Source organism: Anolis carolinensis, chromosome 3, assembly GCF_035594765.1.
Source record: "Anolis carolinensis isolate JA03-04 chromosome 3, rAnoCar3.1.pri, whole genome shotgun sequence".
Lineage (NCBI taxonomy): Eukaryota > Metazoa > Chordata > Lepidosauria > Squamata > Dactyloidae > Anolis > Anolis carolinensis.
In genome coordinates, this window is record NC_085843.1 from 234,762,001 (window position 1) to 234,786,157 (window position 24,157).

General features: G+C 39.2%; 1 protein-coding gene across 2 annotated transcripts in view; it reads right to left on the reverse strand.

The window, feature by feature from the left end:
* hpse2 (heparanase 2 (inactive)) overlaps positions 1 to 24,157 on the reverse strand; it is a 180,450-nt gene that overhangs the window by 135,293 nt on the left and 21,000 nt on the right. The window lies entirely within an intron of this gene.

A 24,157-nucleotide genomic window follows, 5' to 3' on the forward strand; every position in this document is an offset into this window, starting at 1 on the left:
GGCGAAATAGGCTCCGCCCATCTCGCCCCGCCCTCCCGAGTGGGGTTATGATAACCGAAACCCCGGCTTTTAAATTAATTTAAAAACGCAGCGGAGAGTTCCGCAGGTCACTCACCAAAGGAACGGAGCGGGACCGCAGCAGACTATTATTAAAAGACTTCTTTTCTTCATTTTCCCCTTCCCTGAACTATGTAACAAATCCCCCCAATAAAAAGTAGCATTTATTTTAACAGTAACACTCTCTATCTGGTTATTTTGTATCTTTCTCTGACTCCTTCCTTTGCATGCAATTTCTCTCTCTCTCTCCCGTCCCTTTAACTCCGGCTGAGGTTTCTCCGCCATAGATTAATATGGCGGACGATACAAATCGGCTCATATCTCTATCAAAATTACCCCTAGAACGCTCCTCTTTTAGTCCTAACCCTTTCTAAGGCTCCTGACTCGAAGACAACCAGCGGAACCGGAATCGGTCCAGTTTTCGGCACCTCAACAGCTGACTGTCAAACGGGACCGACGGCTCCTTTCAAGCTAAACTGCTGCCTTATCCCGGACTTTCCTCTCCCCGCAGCCCGCGGAATGGTTTTAAGAGATCCCTAGCCCCTTTCTGTGAACTGGGGATGGGGGGATCGCTCTCTCGCTGGGGAAACATAGTTCTCCAAGAACCCTTACCCTCTCTACAGCTGCCAGGGGGTGCCCGGACGGATGCCCTCCACGTTTCATTCATACCTTCATAATTTTATGAAGGAGAAGAACACCCTTCCCCAGACCTATCCCTGGACTTATGAAATCTTATACTTCCAAAGACTACAACCCACATGTGCCCCTTCCCCATGCCATCTCTATGAATTCCTTATGAACTCTTTTTCCTCATGTATTTGTGAATTTTCATATTCTATGTACTTGGACACTCTCATGACTCACTGTTGTATGAACTTCTAATCGTTGGGCTAACTTCATGAATTGTGAAATCATGCTGCTAGAACTCCACTTCTATATTGGGTTCCCCAGATGTTGTAAACTTCGTTCTTATCAAATGTTTTCTATTGTTTATATCATTCATGATTCCCCTTTATGCAACCTTTATGGATTCTCCTTTATTTCCTTGAAATCTATCTATCTGCCTATATGTATTTGTACTCCTTGGGATCCCCGGAAAATATGTATTTTTCCCAGCAGGGTTTATGTTCCAACTTTATTTTAATTTTCATTCTATCCCATATAATTGTCAAATCATGAAATCAAATGGGAAATATTATGACCCCAACGTGAACCCTAGCCCTATGACCCAGACCTCCCTTCCCAAAAACAAAAGGATAATCTGCCACCGTTTAATCCAATCTCATTCCGATCGCATGGACAATATAGGGCTTGAGTCACCAAATTCCTAAAGGTGACTCGCCCCCAAGGCAAACATTGTCATATCCCAGGCCAGGACGCCTCAGGAAGGCACCCCTGTGGAGCCCGTCAATGACGGCTCATCACCACCCTTCTTTACTTCCCGTCTGACACCCCAAAGACATATCTAAAATCTGTGAACGTGACAGGACCCCGGACATCCTTGATGGGTGCCATTAATTCCTTTAGAAATCGGCCGGGCCAGGATTAATCTGATATTTCCTGTCCGGTCACTTCATTGTTTTAATAGCTCCCGCCTCCTCCTCTCTGATTGGCCCGAGTGGGGACAAAAAGCGGCTCACCATTGGGCCAGCAAGGCAAGGCGGGAAACGAAAGCCCGCCTCGTTCAACCTCCCAGCCTATCCGCGATCGGATGGGCGGGGAAGCGGGGCGGGAAATTCAAAGGGCTGTCAGACTGAAACATTGTATAAATATGGCTTTATTTGAAACATATGTTACGCTAGTAGATTGAATGATCGCTACTAGTGTCCATTCAGCTGAATCGCTCAATAAAGACTCCTTGGCGGATTTTCCTTCACCCTTGGCGGACCTTCTTCATTTCAGGCTTCAGGTTGTATTGCGGCTTATATTCTCCTTTTGGCTTCGCCAAGGTCCGTTCCCTCAGGACCGGATCGGGTCTCTCCTTAAGGGCCCGATCCCCTAAAACGCGGTCGACAACATCACCATTCATCACCAGCCCCCTCACAAATGCCTCCAAATTATTCCGAAGATATACTGAGACTTAGTTGCAACTGTGAGCTTACAGCAAGCAAGTTACAGAAATAAAAGACAATTGTGAAAGGTCATGTCTGCTTTGAAACCTTGCCTCTAGGTGCCTCATAGTCTTCTGCTTCTTCAATGAACTATTGCTGGGAATAGTAAAAACCATTTAGCAAATGAGTAGATTTGGAGTAGATTCCAGAGTGGAACTAATGTTGGCAAAAATAATTTATAAAGCATCATGGCCCTAAGGAGACACAAATGTGGTGCAGTAAAGTTCACTGCCAGTCAACTATTTGTCCTTTATGATGGACATTAAAAACTGTGTGATACACAGAAAAGCAATAGGCATAAACGAAGTGAGGGTCTAAGGTGAAATAGGGAGAGGGATGTAGGCTGGAGAACCACCTAAGATCAAAAACTAAGCACATTTTCTATATGGTTGACTAGAATTCTAGTATAAGCTAATTTTGAAGAATGTTGAGTACAGCTTTAAATATACAGATCACTTTTAAGTCAAGCCACAAATAGAACCAAAACTTCTTAGAAGCTTTGTTTCCTAGGAGCCATACACCAACATAAGTGAGAGGGGTAGCCCACTGACAATCCTGACTTGGGGAGGTGATATCACATAAACATTTGAGAGGATCCATAGCCAAACTCCTCTTGCTCCCACACTAGGCAGTAGGGGAGAATTAAACACACAGGCCCCAGGCCAAGCAAGGGCCTTGCACCATACGGTTCCTATCTGGCCGTGTCACACACTATTAAACCCAGATCAGAAACAGGATCTGGGAGAATGGAACATACTGAGCCTAGGACATCACAAGCTTCTTCTCCTATAAATAGGAACCATTTTCCAGTACTGAGTAACTCTCACATTTATTTTGGCAGTGAATTGTCCAATAAAAGCAGATGAAGATTATCCTATTACCATCATTTTAAATACCAAACAGTGAACTCCACTCTGATAGAATTTAACTCCATTGTTTCCTGGACCCTTGACTATGAGGTATAAACTTCTAGAAATCCATATTCTCTACTGCCTTCTTTTGCCATTCCCAAAGCCTTACATTTTACAACAAACCATCATAAAAAAAATTGTAGTATCCAACTAGCATCACAAAATTGCCGGGTAAGCTTGTTGACATTTAAAAATTACTGGGAAAATTAACAAAAACACGTGCAACTTGTAAATGAGGGGAAAATATGAAGAGCTGCTTCCAAACAGGTGCAGCTGATTATCCAAGCAACTGTGTCTGAAAGGAAGGAGATGGGGTGGGGGGAAGCATTTTCTTCCCAAATTCTAAGAGCACTACAGACTTCCAGATAATAGGAAATCCCTGAAGTTTTCAAAAAGTGTTTTCTCATACAGTGTACCTGGTGTGACAGCTGCTTCTTTGCAGCTACAGGGAGTTGTGGTTTTCCATTTGTGAAAATTTAAGTGAAATCTATCATTTTTTGGAAGGCTACTAGGTCCCGGGGTTCTCAAATATCTTTACAGGTTAAACATTTGGAAGGGATTCAAGGCTCCAATCAGTGCTGGAATATGGGGAAGTGTTTAACTCTAAGAAACAGTATATAAAATAAGCTGTTTCTCTGCTTGATGATTATTTCAGGATTGACTAATGACTTGTCTTTGTGCCAGACACCTTCAAGATGGCTCAGGAGGCTCATTTCTAAAGCTTGTGTCTATGGCATTCCATCAAATGGAGACTCTTTTTCTCTGCAAAACCTTTTGACCAGGGAATTCAGCGCCAGGACAAGCATAAATGAACTGTTGGACACCAAGACCAAACACTCCTAGATGTGATCATGCAATTAAATCATCTAGCAACTCCATCCACAGGGCTGACAACAGAAGAAAGAAGCTCTTAAAAGGAAGTAAAATGTTGCCATGATGTCAGCTGCAGCCTTTTCTCAGTGACCCTTGAATACATGCCAGGTTGCAGTTAGTCTTTTAAGTCACAGGCCAATCTTCGTCAGATAAGGTGTCTAAATACTTAGAGCCAGCACGTTTAACTTGATCCCTAAGCACTCCAAGCTTATACTTTTCCCATCCCCACCAACATATTTACCAGTGGGATACAGAGGGAAGGAAAGAGGCATGTGTCTATACTTAGGGATATAAGATCATTTGTTCCTCTTATTAACACAATGGCTCTTAAAGATTTTCTCTGCTATGCAAACCAGAGAAAAAACTGCAACTGCCCTGGCCTCAGATGGAGAGGAAAAAGTGGCAGTATCTGCTGGACATAATCCCTTGCTACATTGCCATTCCCTTTACCTTTTATATCATGTCTCCATTAAATTGTAAACTTGGTAGCAGGGAACTGTTTTGTTGATCCATTACATGTAAAGAATCATGTACATTGATTGATAAACAAATGATGACGATGTTACAGTCTAAAAGGCTAGTGTGTTGATTATCAGCCAGTCTTATACTACTATTTCAATATCTTTAAAAATCCAAAGTACTTGAAGATGACAAATAGATCCAGTCCAGAAGTTTTTGGCCTTCCAGATAATGTCATACTACAACTCACACCCTCCACCACTAGAGGCTTTGTTGGCTAGGGCATCTGGGAGTTGCAATGTGATTACAACTGGATTTCCAAATATTTTTCAACCCTAACATAGAAGACCGGGGGGGGGGGGGGGGTGGCACAGTGTGTTAAAGCACTGAGCTGCTGAACTTGAGGACCAAAAGGTGCCAGGTTCAAATCCTGGGAGCAGAATTGGCGCCCGCTGTTAGCCCCAGCTCCTGCCAACCTAGCAGTTCGAAAACATGCAAATGTGAGTACATCAATAGGTACCACTCTGACGGGAAGGTAACGGCGCTCCATGCAGTCATGCCGGCCACATGACCTTGGAGGTGTCTACGGACAACGCCGGCTCTTCGGCTTAGAAATGGAGATGAGCACCAACCCCCAGAGTCAGACATGACTGGACTTAACATCAGGGGAAACCATTACCTTTACCTTATGTTATGCAAAGATTAATCAATACAAATGTCTGGACAATATAACAAGAACCTAGAGCAATTATTGTCCCCAGCTGTTAATTGCCTCCAATGAATCCCTTACAATATTCTGCTTCCATAACATTGTAAGCAATAAAAACAGTAAAATTTCTCTCATGAATAAAGACATGCCAACTCTCCACTACAAGTTATAATTTTTCTTCAACTGAGTTGGTGGGAGATTTGAATATTGGTAGGTGATCAGAAATTAGTGTTAAATTCTGGTCTGTTAAATTCTGGTCTGTTAAATTCTTAACATGGGGCCCCAATGCTCATGGAGCCCCAGGCAACTGCCCAATGTGCCCTTGCTTTAAGATGTCACAACTTCAGAGGTGTGTTATTTTTGCTTCTTCCAGCACTGCTTGGTCATCATGCCAGGAAAAAACAGTTATTGAATTACCCAGAAGAAGTAGAAGAGTTTGGTTCTTTTCAGAAGTGAAATGTGAACCAATTGGCAAGAAGGCAAGCAGCTGATTCCAGCCATTCTCCATTAAGTAATGAGGGCAAACTAGAGATGGATCTGCCTGAGCTGATGTGCAGTTGCTCCTTTCTTCTGCTGGGCACTCCTTAAACTGAATCACTGGGGAAACTCTTTAAGGAGCTCCAGATGGTGTGTGTGTGTGTGCGCGCGCGCACACGCAGACACACTTGTGTGTGTATATATATGCAAGTGCTGCCTCCAGCTGTGGCCAATCACTCCTAGCCAGCCAATCTGCCTTTCTGCTGGAGCCTACGGCGCCCGCACTGCCCATTCGTCACGCTTCTCCAATTGCAGTGCTCTGGATAGCTTCCCCGGGCCTTGTCTGGCTCTTCCTCTCTTGTTTTATCATCCGCCCCCTCCATGAGCTAATGTAGTAACATCTCTTCATTGGCTATAAATTCAAGGAAGAGCCATAGATAAAATATGACTTTGCAGAGGAAGATTGGGAAACATCTGTTTTTTAGCCCCAAGATTCAGTCTTCACTTGTCTCATATGAGAATGTCACTATTTGTGCATGTGTTAAGAAAAGGAAAGAGAATTGAAACATCTGAGCAAGTCCAAGGGGATAAGTTGAAAGAACCAAATGGTACAAATAGATTGGAAGAAGAGTAATACGTTCTCATTTAAATATGCAAGGAATAATGCTGAATCCAGAACCTTTCATAAGAAGGAAGCTATACCAGTTGTCTGTGGCTAGTTTGAAAGAGGGTGGTCATTTTGTCTTCTTTTAGAAGAAACTGAACTAGGGTACTGGACCACTGAACATTTTATGAAGAAACAGTTGATAGGAAAATGCTATATAACAGCAGCAATGAGAGTGCCCCATGAAAAATTGTGAATACCAGTAGAACATAATTATATTATTTTTCTAATTTTAGATTCTTAGGGCACATTGCATCTCCACAGTGTGGCATTATGTTTAAAAGAAAAAGAGATTCTCTTAATGAGTAGCGAATACACAGTCAGGTTTTTCAAAAGTAGGGATATGGGAGTAGAAACTTCATAAAAATTAACTTCTTTCTGATTTAGATTAAATTTCCTAAGTACAAATTTACCTGTACTATTGTATTGTGAGCTAGATAGTATACAATCTGAAGGACGGAAACAGAATTTGTCCGTCACTAGTTAAAATGTTCTTAGTGAGTATAATAGTACTATTGCTTGGTCTCTCTTCTGGGTATTGTTTGTTATTCAAAACAAGTGTTGAAGTTCTTTGGCCTAAGATAGCAAAGGCAGAAGCAAAAGACCTTTCTAAGCCTTTTTTAAAACAAAATCCACATGTGGTTTGGAACAAATACTCACTCTTTCCAGATGTTAGGCGATCCTCCCCCCCCCCCAACTGATAAGGAAGCCAGCAAATTACATCCTCTCTCTTTTAAACTCCATCCTTACTTAGATTCTTCCCAGACCATATCTTAGAATACTTCCACCCTCTATAGTCGAAAGCATCTAGAGGGGCTGCATCCTATAGGATGTCTGAGAACTGCATCTTCCTGCAGTACCCCCAACCACCATTTTTTTAACAAGTTCTGTGTGGAAAGAAGCTTTTTATGGTAGGAACATGCCAAACCAGATTGAATTATACCTGTAGCATGTATTAATGGGATGTACTATGAAAAACAGGAGGTGGGAGCCAGTTTTGTGCATCTGGGACTCTATTGGTGCTCCACAAATTGCTAAAATAAAATAACATAGAGGTGTTGACTTCAGATTTTTTTTTAAAAAAAATGTCACTTCAATCTTTTAAAAAGGCAAACTGCCACTCCTGAAAGCCAATCTTTGGGCTACATGGGCCCACACAACCACATTTGTACACTTCTGACATTTCCCTAAGTAACTCTTATTGACTATGGACACTATAAAGTTTCTAACAATTCAACAATTAATTGTTTACCTCCTAGTTTCTCTAAACACCATTTATGATTTTTTTATAAACATGGTGATCTGTTTTCTTCTCCCAAAACGAAGACTTACACGATTTGCACCTGTGACCGACACTGAGTGTTTCTTATGATGGTTGTAACATTGGCTTAATTGTTTAGCCAAAATGGAGATGCACATTAGATTCAATGGCATATTACAATCACACGCAAAAAGATGCCTGTGCCCCTCTGTCAGGCCGAGAGCAGGGAATTCCCTCCCCAAGCCCTTTCTCCTTCATCTCTCAACTTGGGAGATGGAGAAACAACGCCCCTTCCTTACACATCTTTATGATTTTTTGTAGCCTACACATATTCTTCTTGGCCATCACAAATGATCCAGGCTTTCAATTGTGAGTTGATGATATTTATCTGAATTGTCCAGGAAGATGCAGTCCACCCACTTGAAGTAGTGTCTTCTATGTTTAAAAGGTAAATGTTTTCCCCTGACATTAAGTCCAGTCGTGACTTAATTTTGTTAAAGGTAAGTTTGCTGTATTGATCATTTCTATTTTTATTCCTGTGAGAGGTTTGTAGACAGGGCCTAGTGTACTACTTTGCCCAAGGGCCTATAATGGTGCTCATCTCCATTTCTAAGCCGAAGAGCCTGTGTTGTCTGTAGACACCTCCAAGGTCATGTGGCCGGGATGACTGCATGGAGCGCCGTTACCTTCCCGCCAGATACCTATTGATCTACTCACATTTGCATGTTTTCGAACTGCTAGGTTGGCAGGAGCTGGGGCTAACCACGGGCGCTAATTCTGCTCCGGGATTTAAACCTGGGACCTTTTGGTCTGCAAGTTCAGCAGCTCAGTGCTTTAACACACTTTGCCACTGAGTCTCCCTTGCATAACATAGCATGTATTAAAATGTCAAAACACTGATTTTGTTAAAGGTAAGTTTGCTGTATTGATCATTTCTATTTTTATTCCTGTGAGAGGTTTGTAGACAGGGCCTAGTGTACTACTTTGCCCAAGGGCCTATAATGCTGTTAAGATGGCCCTGCTCTCAAACACATTTCTCCCCAGTTGTTATTCAGTTACACATCTATCTAAGGTACAGTATTTTCTAACCTTCCGTTCTAACTTCCCCAATGTGGTGTCCTCCAGAGGTGCTGAATGACAGCTCCCATCAGCCTCCAAAATAGTGTCACTTGTAGTCCAACTTATCTAAAGAAGTGTTGCATTTGGAAAGACTGCACTAATTAGTTTATAGGAAGGTTACAGATTATTGTAAAAATATTGATAATGATATTTGGTAGTAAAGGTTTTCCCTGACATTAAGTCTAGTTGTGACCAACTCTGGGGGTTGGTGCTCATCTCCATTTCTAAGCCAAAGAGCTGGCATTGTCCGTAGATACCTCCAAGATCATGTCACCGGCATGACTGCATGGAGCATCGCTACCTTCCCACAGGAGCGGTACCTATTGCTCTACTCACATATGCATGTTTTCAAACTGCTAGTTTTGGCAGAAGCTGGGGCTAATAGCGGGAGCTCACTCCGCTCCCCGGATTCCAACTGCCAACTTTTTGGTCAGCAAGTTCAGCAGCTCAGTGGTTTAACCCGCTGCACCACCAAGGACACCGTGATATTCTGTATCCATGTAAAAATATATATCTAAAATATATTAATATCTTAGATATATAATATCTTAGATAATATCTTCTATTTTAATTAACTTATTTCAACCTCAAACAAGGACTGGAGATCCACCTGAATCTCCTTCCCCTTAAAAAAATAGTCCTTTCCACTCTGTTTATTTTTAAAGTGTAGGTATTGTTGATTTGTTTATAAAATTAAATCAAAAAAATTCTGGCCACCTTCAACCAGTAAAACTGTTTCAACATGGAAAAAACTGTCCTTTATCTTCCTGACATACAGATGTTAAAGATGGGTCTGTTGGGGAAAAAAGAGGTAGCAACTCGAATTCAACATGCCTGGATGAACAAATTTGTCTGATTAATTTTTGGAAAGTTCTTCATTTAAAATGGACTGAATGAAATTCTTACGCATCCCTACTATAAACCTGTCTGGACTAACAGCAAGATTTCTAAGAAATGTCAGAGCTGCAATACACATACCTGTCCCTTTCCTTGAAACAAAGTTACGGTGCAACCAGAGCTTTTGAGTAACAACCACCTGGGGTTCCCCTGTATGTTGTCTTGAGTTGATCATAAAAGAAAAAGATGGACGTAAATGAAACAAAATGAGACTGTGTCCCCTTAGTGATTACAAAGTTAGCTTCTTTTGCACTAGTCTACGCAGGAGGGCAGGAGGAACTGTAGACAATGAAGGACAGACAGATGGTGAAGTGGTTCGGGGATCAAGTAAAGCACTGGAGTTGGACTGTATTCTTCGCAGCAGGCAGTGCTTCCCACTGATCAGAACAGCCCCTGTGACCAGTTGAATGATAATCCAGATGCAAACTCACCCACTGTTCTTTCTTCCTTTGCATTTTCTTCTAACTTACCTAGGAATCCTATCCTGGCAATAAAGAATTGATCTGTCATCAAGAATGTATCCCTGAAGGCATGGATGAAAGAATGAGCGATGACCCCATCAACACCATGACCACAGCATTCCTTCTTTATTCTCCTTCCTCTCGGGAACTCTAACAGTGTGCATATACCAATCTATATAACATTTTCAAAGCAGCTCTACTTTAACCAAAAACTTTAAAAGTGTCCAGTAATGCACTCTCTATGTATTATATAACTTAGATTGCAGTTTCATTCACACTTCCTAGAAATTACAGTCTACTGTACTCAGGGTCCAAATTTCCCAGTCTGTCATCAGAGATGGAGTTTTATCTATATTATATGCTATGTATCTTTTTTAGCATGAGGCACTTAAAGGAGGTCATAGACAGTAATTAAAATGTGTGACAATTCCCTACATGTTTCACAGTTAATACAATCCATGCAAATAGAAACAAAGGTCATTCTCAAATTGTGGTACACATGCCACAGGAAGTATACAGAACCACCCTAGGTGGGACACAGATAGAGGAAAATAAATATTACCCATAACAGTACCACTGAATTTTTAAATATTATTTTTATGTTATAATTATATAGCCCAACCAAACAATTTTTTTCATGGTGTCTTGGTTTTTAGGACTATTCATGGGGTTATTTGAGGTGTTGATTCAGAAAATTGCATTGTATAGACCACATCAGCTGTTTTTTATTAGATATGGTTATTATTTCTTATTGGTGAGCAGATGGGTACTGGTATAGGTTCTGTATCTCAAAAACTACAGTTGAAAGGGGAAAACTGGTGCCATTTTTGGAATCAGCAAGTCAAGTATACGCAGAAACAGAGCCAACATTTGAGGTACCAAAATGTATGTTGCCTACTGTTATCAGCACTAAATTTTGCTCAATATTATTATTACAACTTCCTGTGTTTACAAAATTATTCATTTTATCTCTTCCAAACAATACTTTACTGCAGTTTTCTGTACCCTGAATGTGTACTGTAAATGAAAAATGTATTAAGAGATACCACAACCTCTGAAGATGCCTGCCATAGATGTAGGTGAAACATCAGGAGAGAATGCTTCTGGAACATGGCTATATAGCCCGGAAAACACACAACAACCCTGTGATTCCAGGCATGAAAGCCTTCGACAACACATATTAAGAGAATGCTTAAATGTAACCCCAGGAACTATAGCTAAAACAATGTTCTCTTTCAGTCAGCTGTTAACATTATCCCTTTTATTTGTCTTAAAAACTAAACATGGAAGCCAAGAAATGTAGCTAGATAGTAATAATAATAGGGCCACTTAGTACTTCTTTTAAAAAAGCTTAAAATCCATACATATTCTAACTCAGTGTATGAACAGCCTTGTAGGTTTTTGCTAAGTACTTATTATCCCTATATTGCAAATGGGATATTAAAATTGAGAGAAAATCTGATTTAGATAAGTAACTTGTTTAGTGAGACTGTCATTTAGTCTAATAAGCCTTTTGGGCAGACAAAGGCCATTTTAAAATGTCTAAAATATAGTGACATTGAGCAAGTGCAAATTAGCTTCTCTATTTCCATATTTATTTATTATTTATTATTTATTACAATATTTATATCCCGCCCTTCTCACCCAACAGGGGACTCAGGGCGGCTTACAATAAAACACACATATAAAAACTGTACAATACACTATAAATCAGTTTTTAAAAAATTAACTTACATAAAACATTCATAAAACGCATTATAAAATACAGATATCTTATCTCTGAACACCCTGACTGTGGAACTTTATTTTATTTATTTATTTATTTATTTATTATTCAGACTTATATGCCGCCACTCCCCTAGAGCAGGATAAAATCTAACAATTTAAAAACATCTTTAAAACATCTTTAAAAACATCTTTAAAACACTCCCCCAGGGCTCGGAGTGGCTTACAAAACAAGCTAAAATCTAAGCAATTTAAAAACAGCAATAACGGAGATAAAAAGCCTGCCGAAACAGGTGTGTCTTACATGCCCTGCGGAAGACTGATAAGTCCCGCAAGGCACGAACTTCGGGTGGCAGAGTGTTCCAGAGTGATGGCGCCACTGTTGTAAAAGCTCTACATCTAGTTGCTGTTAGACACAAGGTCTTAAAACTGGGAACTTCCAACAGATCTTGGTCCTCAGAATGGAGGGATCTCTGGGGTTGGTAGGGGGTGAGGCTGTCCCTCAGGTACATTGGCCCTAGACCATGTAAGGCCTTAAAGGTAAGCACCATCACTTTGAAAGTGATCCGGTGCTCAATTGGTAACCAGTGCAGCTGCAGTAAGATTGGTGTTATATGACATCTCATTGGGACTCCCGCAAGAAGTCGAGCAGCTGCATTTTGTACCAACTTGAGCTTCCGGATCACTGACAAAGGAAGGCCAATGTAGAGGGTGTTACAGTTACTTTGACTGACACCATTTCTTCTCTGCTTCTAGCAAGCAGTCAAGAGTGTTGTTTCACGTGGACTTTGGTCCTTGAACTTTCTTTGGTGTTTTCACTCTCTCAAAATGTGTTGTAGTAGAGCCTGTGAGTAACCTTACAAACAGTAGTATGGGTTCCAGAAGGGGGGAAAGGGTTACTCGGGAACAGGAATCTGATAATGAGCAGCAGAGAAAGAGGATCCGGGACATACTTACAGCACCTACAGATGAGGAGTCATTTGAGGGATTCTCTGGGGGTGATGGGTCAATGAGTGAAGGAGAAGAAGGAGACACCATGGATTGGACTAAGATAAGAGAAGTGTAAGCTATTTGTGAGGCGCCAACAACTAGTGATACCTTTATGGGGTTCTCTGGGGGTGAAGACTGGCAATCTGGGGATCCAACTGAGTCTTGGGTGGATTTAAGTCTTGACAGGAGATGGAGGAATTGGAGGGAAAGTCAAGGGAATTTACGTGAAGAGCTGGGAGCAGCTGCGGGGGATAGTGATGGGGCAGTGGTCAGTTCATCTTCTGATGATGATTTGTAGATAAAAGTGGGTTCAGGGGTGAGGGGTATTTGCAGAAGGCAAGGTGTTGATGTGCGTTCATGTGCTGGGTGCTGTGTATTGGTAAAGATTCTTGTAGACTTGCTGTTGCTTGTTTTGTGTTCGACGTTGGATTCGGATCTGCAGTTTGGACCTCCTGATCATTTGCATGTTTTTTGACATGAATCGGCTTCTCGTGAATGTGGACTTCTCTCTTTCTGGACCTGGACCGGTTTGGCTAAAGACGCTGCTTCTGTGGACACTGGAGCGACGCTGTTTTGGATTTTTCCCGCTTCGACCCTGGACTTCAGCTAATGACGCTTTTCTTCCTGCAACTCCTTTTGTTAACCATTTGTGTACTGTGCCTTTTTGTTTTGCTTCAGAGCATTTTGTTTGACTTGGTGCTCTTTGCATCCAGTTAATCTGGATTATATTTCTGTTAACCTTTTGGGCCAGGTCTGGTTTGGTTTTTTGAGTTTTGACCAGTGGAACTGCATTTGAGTATCTCTGCGTCCCATTTCTTTTGTTTTAATAAATTCTGTTTTGAAGTCATTTTTAAATCTGGCCCTTTAAGGCGTCTGTGATTCCAACAAAATATTTCTACATATTTTGCGCCATCTTGGGAGCTCGACTGAGCTGAAAGATGTGTAAATGCCTTTAAAAATTATATGTTCCTGAAAAACAGGACACATGTGGTCAATCAAATCAGATGGAAAAAGTTATGAGAGACTGTTGCAGTTTAGTCTTCAGACTCATAGTCCAAAGGCAAATTCACCCTCTGCTTCAAGTCCCAAGGAACAGGGAAACTTTCACCATTAGCGAGTACCATGAACATATGATGACACTGCCAAATAAGATGCCAAATATTGTTCTATTAAACCTAAAACTGGCTAATCCACAACCCAGTTCAATCAACATAGTGCCATTCAGAAATGCACAGAATCTACACAAGAGTTATAACATTACATTTCATAGTTCTTTGCATTGGAATTAAAATTGGGGAGGCCCCAGCGGCAAATGTGCCTGAAATACTCTTCTGTTACATTGTATAAAAACCCACAATAAGACAGGTAAGAAAGAAAAGAGGTCAAAGATCAAGAAGGAGAATTCAAAACAAGAACATTATAATATACAAGGAGGCATGTGGAATATCATCAGGGAAGGTTCCAAATCTATTTTTTACTGTTTCTGTGAAATGGTTTCATTCATTAATAGACAAAGACATCATTGTGAACTTTTTTGCATGATTGTATTAGTAAAAGGGGATCTAATGAAAGATGAGCTTAACTATTTTAAGCTGAACAAAATGATTTTGTTTGTTTAGATGCAATATTCTAAACAAAGAACTGCTGAAGCTGTTTGTACATACAAATCAGTGAAATATACCAGTGTATAGACTCACAGCTTAATTAACACTGAAAGAAATTCCATATTATAACTAAAGCAGAATATAGTGCTTTTCTTTGCTGACACAACTGAGATAATCCCTGTGGTAGTCAAATATTGAATGATAAAGTGATATACATTCATATATGATCCATACTATAATGGGCATTTACATGTTTTCAGTTTTAAAAAAGCAAAATACTTGAGCAGAAAAACAAAACAAAACACTGAAACAGGTTTAGGATACATATTGCAGATTGGCAACACCTTCTAAAAAAGAAACAAATAGGATTGTTTTACATTCCCTAGAGCACATGTGTCAAACCCAAGACCCGCAGGCCAGACCTGGCCCATCTGGTCATTTTATGTGGCCCTCCAGCTGCTGGACAATAACTCCTGTATTCCTCATCATCAGATATTATGACTAGAGCTGGTGGGATGCTTGCTGTTTGTTCTGTTTAGTCAGGATAGTGGGGCTTGAATTTAAATACAAAGCTTGTGGATATGATATCTGACATTACAATGTCCTTTAACAAGTGCTGTTGTGTTGCAATTCCCATTATCCCCATTTGAGTGATGGAAGTTGTCATTCAATAATATCTGGGAACCCAAATTGGGTAAAAACTAAAGAGCACCAACCACTATTTAAAAGGATTATAGTTTGTCCTCTGTTTCCACAGATTCTCCATCCATGGTTTCAATGGCCCTTTGAAGGCAACTATAAAACTAATGTGGCCCTAGATGAAAATGAGTTTGGTAACCCTGGCCTAGAGTAAGCACAGAACGTATACATATACAGTAACTCAGAAGAAAACCCACTCTTATAACCTCTAAACTTAGGGTGTTCCCTGGAACATAAGAACTTATGAATTAATTACGTTTCTTATTGATTTCAGCTATTTTGAAAGTATATTGATAATTGATCTCTGCATTTTTTTTAAGTACATCTATAGCGACCCTGTGATGTCTTAGATGAAATTATACTAGTACTTTAACTGACATGCAGTTTACCCTAGAAATTGTTTTGTCCCATCAAATGTCAGAGCAAAAACTATTGTGAAATTCTTGGGGTAGGTAAAAATAAGAGAAAGACTTTGGAGAACACACAGTGAACCATAGGCCTGATAGGTTAGCCGTATTTGCCTAGCTGACTCTCCAATAATGCACTCACCACAGCAGGGGCTTCCAGTTTCAGGATATGATGATGATGGCTGCAGCAGCACATCTGGCTGCCATTAATGAACCTACAGTCAGGTCATGTCCTTTCTGGCAGTAAATTCCACCTCAGGGCAGCCCCAACAGAAGCACTGTGGAGTCCACTAGGCTCTTGTCTTCAAGACAAGCAGACAAATGTTCATTTCACCCAGCTCAAGGAAGTGATTAGTTAAAGCAGCATGAGCCTTCCAATCCAGGCACTAAGCCGGACATCTGCACACAGGGGTCTAAAAACCACGTGTTGGGGGGAGGGGTGTTCCACAGTCACAACTTAATTGGTAATTTGTCCCTCCAAAATAAGATATATATTAGGGTTGCTGATTAATTAAAGAACTTTGAACTGGTTGGTCATATATTTTTGCCTACTAATCAATTAATTGATTGGTTACATCTTTTAAGGCATAGGTATTCTGATACAGTCCATGATTATAGTGGTCATGAAAGGTGATTATGACATTCACAGTGTTATAAGCAAAAGCTACAGCTTATTTTTAGTTGGACAACCTATCTCTAATATTTTCTTGCACATTCCCTACTAACATACTAAAAACATGGTATTTAAACACAAAGCACATATTTAACCTGTAACCTTAGAAGTTAAAATTTCCCACAAAAATTAATCAACTGAAGCTTTCTGAAGTTAATTTCCTTCTTAAATTCATGAGTTATTTTTGAAGTGATGGTGACACATTCTACAGAAGGCCAAAACAAGAACAGCAGTAATTTCTCCAAACCCACCCACAGAGAAAACGACAATCTTCAAACTTGCACTGAGACAGTTATTGACTTCATAACTGTCCACTAGTCATGCCAAAAATATATGCTTTCTTCTTCCCTCAAAAATATATATGTTGCCAGAATTCCATAATGCTCACAGACACCACGATTAATGTTCCATATCATGCACTGTGAGAAACTCAAAAATAAAGCAACATGAGATAGAATCAGAGATTTCACAGATTTGTTCCTGTGTCTGAAGTTAGCTGGTATATCTGAGTCGGAAAAGAAACTATTCCCCAGACACTGTGTAGTGAAGGATTTACATTTCGTTAGTCTATATAATGTGACCTGGAATCTTATTAGAGTCTACTGTCCTTTCAGCATCCTTCTACATTCCTCCTTATTTCTGGCTATAACATACTAAGGTTTGGATTCTATGGATTAATTATAAAGAGGAAAATCCTAGCTTGCAAATGCTGAAACTGGACTTTATAGCCTTCTGATTGTTCTAACTTATTTTATTACATTATTGTTTTAACATTTTCTTGATCATGAAGTTTTTCTTTTGGATCTTTTTTCAAGCCTATATGATAAAGGGTTGTACCCAATTATGCTATTGCAGTAGTGCTGGGCATTTCATGTCAGCCAAAGCCTGGTAATCAATTCAGTTTTTATTGTGCAATTAGCTGTGCAAAGCAATTTTGCAAGATGTTGTGCAATTGGTTGCCCAGCTGTACTCCTGAAGGTTGTAACTCAACTATTATTAACATCACATTAGGCCAGTTTAGGTCACATTTCCATCATAACAGTTTTCGTGAAACATTCATTCAGAGATTACTCATAGCACATAAATAAGATCAGTTTTGCCCCACATACCAGATAAGTTATTGCTCATATTGCCAAATGGTAGCAGAAGATCTTGAAAAAGAAATGAAGGCCAATTCACGTGGTCCAAAACAGGCTTAAACATATATCAGATTCAAAGCATTGGACTACACAGTAAGATGGCAATCTAACTGTTTTATCACTTGCTCATACTTGTCACTGTCACCATTTCTAATGAGACTAAATGGGGATTACTTTCATAATGTACTAAACATCAACAAGGCTTGAAGAGTTAGGCCCCTTCTACACTGCCATAGATTATCAAAGCAAGTAATCCACATTATCTGCTTTGAACTAGATTATATAAGCCTACACTGCCATATAATCCAGTTCAAAGCCGATAATCTGGATTTTATATGGCAGTGTAGAAGGGGCCCTAGATGACTCCTGGGAGCAAACTGAGAAATGAAACAGATTAGCCCAAGCCTTTCACACAGATCACAATCATTTTATAATTTACTCAGCCGTCTCTCCTCCTTTCCATTTAAACATATGAAAGAGGTAATTCCACGCATGTCCAATTACAGTCTAGCAACATGTTGCCTTCCAAATGTATTGGATTATAATGACGATCATCCCTAATAACTGCAGCCAATGGTCATATAGCCTTGGGATAATTGGAGCTACAGTCCAGTACCAATGGGGCTCACTAGTTTGGGGAAGGCTGTCCTACACTGGTGAGATATGTGCTCCCACTTTTTAAGAAAAATCTGCATGAGGCCTCTTTCTGTAAGCCTTTTTGCTCCAATCCTGACAAGCAGGTGTAATTGTCCCCATGCATCAGTCTCCTCCCACTCCCTTTATACAACGAAAAAGACAGAATCCTTCATAGGAAAGAGAAATATTTACATGTCTCTGTCAAGCCACAAGTAAATATTATGTTCTGCCCCCTGAGAACACAGGGCCCAGCTCCATTTATGAAATCAGAGATTAAACTTCTTTAACCATTATCAGACTACTTCGATCTCAGACAAAAAGGCTAGACACTGCTTTGCCATTTTAGAGCCATTTTGCCTAACAGAGACACCTGGAGCTGAAATTTTCCATCCTCCCCCATAAACACACTTTAAAAGGCCAAGAGCCTGCAATAACCAAGTGCCCTTCAAGGGGCAGGTCCACGCAAAAATGCCAGCAATGCTTTAGGCTTCTTTGAAACTGCTTTGGAGAAAAGTGCAGGAAGGGAAGAAACCTCCCTTTAGGAGAAGGTTTGTTTACTGGAGAGTAAGCAAGTTGTCAGGGTAGATTTCAAGAGCTCAAGTGGGAATAAACAGTCAAGAGGATTGTGTTACTGAGAAATGGCTTAGAGGGATCCCGCCCAAATGTAAGCCTGACAGACTGAACTTGAGGCATCAATCGCAGCTAGATCTCTTTCTTGGGGCAGCCACAAAGTAAGGCTATGTTTACCAGGCTAACAAAGATTCTGATGTCACAACAGCTTAGCATTCCGTTGGCACTCCCTAGAAAGATTTCACTTTCCAGGTTGTGGCAGAAACCTGGACAACGCTTGGTAGTGTTTTTCACTGCCGTCCGTTGTCCAGAGGTAAAAGAATTGACTCTTTTTCTTTAGTCCTCTTGTATGCCAGGCAAGAGCTAAGTGGTTTATGAGCATCCTACAGCTCCCCCTCACAGTCTGTCAATCACTCCAGGACCCATTTCATGGATAATTCAAACAACACCCATAATAGAAACAGTCACTCTACTCTGTCTGGGCCATTATCTCTTTTATATTTGCTCTTTAATATTTACTGGGTTCACCCAAAGTGCATGTGCTGCTTTGGCTTCAAGGACACCAAATTTAGTCATTTCTGCATCCCTTCTGCTGATGCAAGTGCGGGCAGGGAGAAAAAAAAATACCCTAATGTGCTGCTATTTTCAGTAGTGTCAAAATGCTTCAAAATGCCTGGTGTTGCTTGTATAGGCAAAGACCCATATAAAATCTACAGAAAGCTTTTGCAAAGCTTAACAACATTCCTTGCCCCTTCCAACCAAGCAGTATTGCTAGAAAACCAACATAAGATTCTCTGGAGAGAAAAGCACCATGATATAGTGTCTCACAAGTCAACGTTACTATTTTGTTGTCGAAGGCTTTCATGGCCGGGATCACAGGGTTGTTGTATGTTTTCCGGGCTGTATGGCCATGTTCTAGAAGTACAGTAGAGTCTCACTTATCCAACATAAACGGGCCAGCAGAACATTGGATATGCGAATATGTTGGATAATAAGGAGGGATTAAGGGAAAGCCTATTAAACATCAAATTAGGTTATGATTTTACAAATTAAGCACCAAAACATCACGTTTAACAACAAATTTGACAGAAAAAGTAGTTCAATATGCAGTAATGCTATGTAGTAATTACTGTATTTACGAATTTAGCACCAAAATATAACGATGTATTGAAAACATTGACTACAAAAATGCATTGGATAATCCAGAACATTGGATAAGCGAGTGTTGGATAAGTGAGACTCTACTGTATTCTCTCCTGACGTTTCACCCACATCTATGGCAGGCATCCTTCTCACAACCTCTGAGGATGCCTGCCATAGATGTGGGCGAAATGTCAGGAGAGAATACTTCAGGAACACGGCCATACAGCCTGGAAAACATACAACAACCCAACGTTACTATTTCTGATTGCTATATATGACCCTTATCACTAAAGACAGTATGACTCTCAGTAACAGATGCAGAGGACATAAATAAAAGAGTGGAATGCTTGTGGGTTTTCCATAGGATTTGAGCTGGTCACTATATGTAACTTGGCCACATAATGTTTTTAAACTGCTATTAGGATGCATCTACACTGAGGAATTAATTAATGCAGTTTGACACTGCTTTAACTGTCATGACTCAATGCTATAGAATGCTATAGTTTAGTCAGGCACCAGCACTGTGGCAGAAAATGCTAAAGACCTTGTAAAATTACAACTCCCATGATTCTATAGCATTGAACCCTGGTGTCAAACTGCACTAATTATTCAGTGTAGATGCAACTAAAGAGACCTTCCAGATCCCAGATAGCCAACTTCAGATCTGAATGCTACAGCAGAGTTAAGATAGCTACTTGTGATCCTGTCCTAGTTTAATACAGCTACACAGTTTGCTTTCAGTTTTATTAATAGAGGAAAAACAATATTTTTAAATTAGTTACAATACTACCTGGTTGTTTGGTTTTGAAGGTAGGAAGGGCAGTTTCTGTGACAAAATAATCTTATTTAGCCTCTATATTCTGCCTTTCGTTCAATGAGCACATTACTCTCCTCTTCACGTTATCCTCACAACAATCTTGCAGTGATAACTACAAAACTACTAGAATTACATAATGCTATAATGAATGGAGAAAAAATACCAGAATCGTGGAGGTAATCGTTAACAATATTAATACCCAAACCAAAATAAGATTTGACAGATTAATCAATCAAGATGCTAAAATTGTAATGGCAATTATTATTAATAGGATGAGCAATTGTATGTATAAATACATAAAACAAGATCAATGTGTTTGTAAAAGGGAGACAAATGCCCAACCTGATAGGTAGAGTAATAAATAAAATACAAATAATAGAAGGGGGGAAGTAAAGCGGGGATTTTAGCATTAGATATATTCAAAGTCTTCGACAGTGTAAAATGGCCAAATATCCAAACAATTATGAACAAATTCCGAATAGGAAACAGGTTTAAAAATATAATGAACCAAATGTATTTGGATAGTTATGTAAAGATAATAATAAATTATGGAGTCACCAGAGAGATAAAATTAACAAACACAAGGCAAGGATGATAATGAAACTATTGGCCTATGTACTAAGGAAAGATAATGAATCAGAAGATATAGGAACAAAGTTAGGAAAAATTTATCTTATTTGCAGATGACACACTGTTAATAATAAAGGAGATAATGAAGAAAACGGAGATAAATAAGAAACACATAACAGAATTTGAACTGGTGTCTAGGTTGAAAATAAATTAGAATAAATCAGAAACAATGCTATTTAACTACATGAAGCAAGAAGAAGAAGAATTTAAAAAGCAAACGGATATAAAAGATATGAAAGTATGCGTGAAAGAGAATATAAAATACTTTGGAATAACCATAACCAAAGATTTAGAAGCCATAGAAAGAAAAAACTTAGAAGAACTAAGGAAAGATATAGAGGGTAAGTTAAAGGGATATAACACTTTACAATTATCATGGTTCACAAATACGTGAAGGGAAGTCATAGGGAGGAGGGAGCAAGCTTGTTTTCTGCTGCCCTGCAGACTAGGACACGGAACAATGGCTTCAAACTACAGGAAAGGAGATTCCACCTGAACATCAGGAAGAACTTCCTCACTGTGAGGGCTGTTCGACAGTGGAACTCTCTCCCCCGGGCTGTGGTGGAGGCTCCTTCCTTGGAGGCTTTTAAGCAGAGGCTGGATGGCCATCTGTTGGGGGTGCTTTGAATGCGATTTCCTGCTTCTTGGCAGGGGGTTGGACTGGATGGCCCATGAGGTCTCTTCCAACTCTACTATTCTATGATTCTATGATTCTATGGTTCGGTAGAATAGCATTGGTAAAAATGAAAATTCTACCTAAAATAAATTTTTGTTCAGAATGATTCCATTAAACATTTCAAAAAAAGAAATAAACAAATGGCAACAAATGATATATAAATATTGTAATAATGGGGGAAAGAACAGATTAATCAAACAACTCCAGTACAAACCCCAAAAAGGAGGAGGATTAGGCCTACTGAATATAAAAAAATATTATAAGGAAAACCAATTCAGATATGTAATAGAAAAGATGATAGAGAGGGTTTAGAATGGATGGAATCAGGGAATAGGGAATTGAATTGAGAAAGTGACGAAATATACTGTACTATTAAGAAATATAATGGAAATATAGAACAAATATAAAGGACAATTAATTAGTAAGAATTCTGTGTTAACATCAATAATAATGAAAAGGGATTTCCCAAAGGAATGAAAGAAAATATTAGATAAAGAATTTGAAAAAAGGGAACAAAAAAGGGGTGGGAAATTGGTTACAATGGCAAATGGGAAAAGTAAAAATGAAAGAGGAACTGAGATGAATAAACATTTCATGGCTCCACTGGATTCAACTGGAAAAACTGAATAAAAATTGGTGGGTCCAAAATAAAACTTGAAAACAAATAACACAATTCGAGGAAATTATACTAAAAGGTTTAAAAAGAGTAAATAATGAACAATTAAAAGGAACAACAAGTAAAATATATAAAATATTAATTAAGGATACAGGAAAAAAGCTAACATTAAGAGATTATGGGAGGAGGAAGTAGGAATAAAAATAACTGAGAAAGAATGGGAAGTGGTATGGAAAGCAAGACAATTTAAAAACATGTCAATTAGAATGAAAGAAAATTACTATAAATTAATTTGGAAGTGGTATTTAACACTGAGAAGGCTAAACATTATGAATAGAAACTATAATGAAAAACATTGGAGAGCGTTTCAGGAAACTGGAACTTATTTGCATATGTGGTGGGATTGTAAATATGTACAAGATGTTTGGGAAATGGTTATAAGGGAAATAGAAATTATTTCCCTTATAAATATTATGAATATAGAAATTAGAAGGAATCCAGCAGAAATACTGCTATCAATTAAAAAAGAGGACGGGAAAGATAAGAGAGGAAAATTCAATAATCTATAAGCAGCTAGATTATTAGTAGCAAAATATTGGAAAGCGGAAATGATAATACAAATTGATGAATGGTATAAAGAAGTCTGGAGAATGGTCTTGAATGATAAACTAACATCAAATTTAAAAGTAAAGATGGAACCATGGAAAAATGACTTTGAATGTATCTGGAGAAGATTTTTAGGAAAAGTATTGGAAAAAGGATGGTAATTTACCTCCACATGAAGAACTTTTTAAGAACTTTTTTTTAAAGAACTTTAAGAACTTTTGGTGGTATTTTAGAATAAGAGATGGCTCTGGAGAAGAGGAGCACAGGGATGAAAGAAAACAAAAGAGGGGGGATGTATAGTCATAAGCTTTATATATATGTATATAATTGTTAACCCTTTAAAAAATAAATTATTTAAAAAATGACTTTGTGAGTTAGGCCAAGTTAAGAGAGACTGTCCCAGATGTTACCCATTGTATTTTATAGCACAATGGAGACTTCTCAGTGCAACATTCTAGCCACTATCCTAGATTGAGAAAAAAGAGTCATCCTATCCATCACATCAATCTAGGATGTATGAAATAATCTCTAAAATTAAAATATCAGTTAATGGATGCCTTAAGAGGAAAACTAAGATGATTTTGGAATGTGAAACACTAACTTGCCAACAACTGCTGCTAAATTAGCAAGGATAACATTCTGCCTCCTGAACTGGATATTATTCAGTTTCATGGCTGTATTAATAAGCCTGCTCTGTGCTGTCATCAAGTCTTGTAGTTAAACCCAGAGATTGTCAGGCAAACAGGCACTGATCATCCAAATTAAATAAACAGGTGAAAGAACACTTACAGTACTTCCTAGACTTTTATTTTCTATGGGACCAAACTTTGGTTTATATGTAAAATGGTTGGTTTATTCCTTTCTATGGCACTCATGTAGTAGGAATATCAAAGCTGCACATCAAGTGAGGAAGCAAATTCTGTATAACATTTTGAATTTATGTTGATATCTTACTGTCTATTTAGGGTAAAGATGCAGCGCATATAACAAGTGGCTCTTCAGATGTCACTGGACTTTTAGGACCTCAACAGATCTGCAGGGGGAAAGCATGGGACAGTGGAGGGAACTGTTTTACTCTGTTCTCTCCTGCCAGGATCTGTCTGCTGACATCCTACATCCTTTCCCCATTAGATCTGTCTTTCCCGCTCATTTCTACGCTTTGTGCCATTAGAAGTTGGATAACACCCAACTTTTCCAAAGGCACTCTGGGCTCCATTCCTCTGCACT